This window comes from Alosa alosa, chromosome 16, assembly GCF_017589495.1.
Source record: "Alosa alosa isolate M-15738 ecotype Scorff River chromosome 16, AALO_Geno_1.1, whole genome shotgun sequence".
Lineage (NCBI taxonomy): Eukaryota > Metazoa > Chordata > Actinopteri > Clupeiformes > Clupeidae > Alosa > Alosa alosa.
In genome coordinates this window covers 7,090,635-7,092,287 of record NC_063204.1, presented here as the reverse complement: position 1 = coordinate 7,092,287, position 1,653 = coordinate 7,090,635, and the positions used below count along the sequence as shown (strand labels likewise).

Sequence of the window (1,653 nt, the reverse complement as noted above, 5' to 3'; positions counted from 1 at the left end):
ATGAATGTGTGTGCATATTGGCAACGAGTGCCACTATAAGTGAGAGAAAGTGAGAGGGGAGCCAAGTTCACATAAGGCAAAAGATGTGTGTGTGTGTGTGTGTATGTGTGTCTGCATGTGAGTCTGTGTGTGTGTGTGTGTGTGTGTATGTGTGTCTGCATGTGAGTCTGTGTGTGCGTGTGTGTAAGTGTCTGAGTGAGAATGAGAGAGGGAGTCTGCATGGGGCCAAACCTCCAGCTCTTGTAATATATTTGAGTAAACAGCAGATAAGGCAGAGGAGCATAAGGCAGGGTGATGGAGGCTGCTGTTTCTGCCCGGCCAAAGTGAGGTCCCCATAAAAACACAGCATAATGAGATCAGATTACCCTAATGCCTGGCACACGGCTCACCCCCCCCCTTTACTCCTCTACTCCCTTCATCTCTCTTTACCCCTCCTCCTGTCTTTCTTTCTCTCCCCATTCCATCTCTCTCTTTCTACCCCTCCCTCCCTCCTCCCTTCCTTCCTCTCCCCCTTCCCTCTCCTCCTCACACGTCACATTGACAAATTATGGCAATAGATAAACAGATAAATGAATGTATATGTGTGCAGTGACGAACCTCAGCAACCGCAACCCCCCCCACCCTCCCATGAAATCAACCCAATATATTATTAATGAATCCCCAACCCCCCCCACACACACACACACACATTCACACACACAAACCGCTGTGAGAGATGTGGTTAATGTGGCTTAATTTGTAAAGGAGGTAGAGTGTCGGGAAAAAGGGGTAAAAAGCAGGGAGGCAAGTTTGTGTGATGCTGACAAATGTGGGCCAGCAGCAGAAAGGCAGGAGGCAGCAGACGAGCCCGACGAGTATTGGGCTACCCGACATCACGCAGGGAGAGAATTATGATCAGACTCTTGACTGTGCATTTCTCTTCCTTCGCTCTCTTTTACTTTACTTCATTTGTCTTTTTCTTTTTCTTTTTTGGGGGGGGGGGGGGGGGTTGTACAAGAAGGGAACGAAGGAAACATTTACTCCGATTAGAGATTAGAGCTCCTGATGTTTCCCCAAGGCTGGTGGGTTCATTTCACAGTTTCTGGAGTGTTGCTTACAGAAATTCTTTCCATCCACTGATATATTTACTTGCCATTCTTTTTTCTGATGAATGCGATGTAAATTGATGGTGGCTATTTTTTCTCCTTGGATGAGAAGACTGGAGAAAGGGAGGGAAAAAAAATGTCCTAAAAATTGATAATCCAAGAGAAAGAGAATAGAGGGATGTTAATTGGTTAAAGCTAACATTTAGGCTGTGGTGTTGTTTCATACTCTTGCGGGGCTTAAAAACAGGCTAATTTGGGAGAAATGTGTGTCGACCATGTCGCCATAGTCTTTTCTCCGGATTAGCTTGTTAAAATAAGCCTCCCTTTTTATGTGCGGATGTGAGGCCTGTGCCAGCCAATCAAAGCCTAGAACATGCCACTGATCAAGGTAAATGCTATGCCTGTCACCTCACTTCTTTATGCCAGGAAGCATCCCCCACACACACACACACACACACACACACACACACACACACACACACACACACACACACACACACACACACACACAGAAACACAGAAACACTTAATGCACTGCTATGTTTGTCTCTAACAAAACAACTGGTAC

The 1,653-nt window shown here is 46.0% G+C and overlaps 1 protein-coding gene across 1 annotated transcript in view; it reads right to left on the bottom strand.

Moving 5' to 3' along the window:
* Nucleotides 1-1,653, bottom strand: part of ptprn2 (protein tyrosine phosphatase receptor type N2) — a 198,349-nt gene that overhangs the window by 43,278 nt on the left and 153,418 nt on the right. The gene's annotated exons all lie outside the window — the stretch shown is intronic.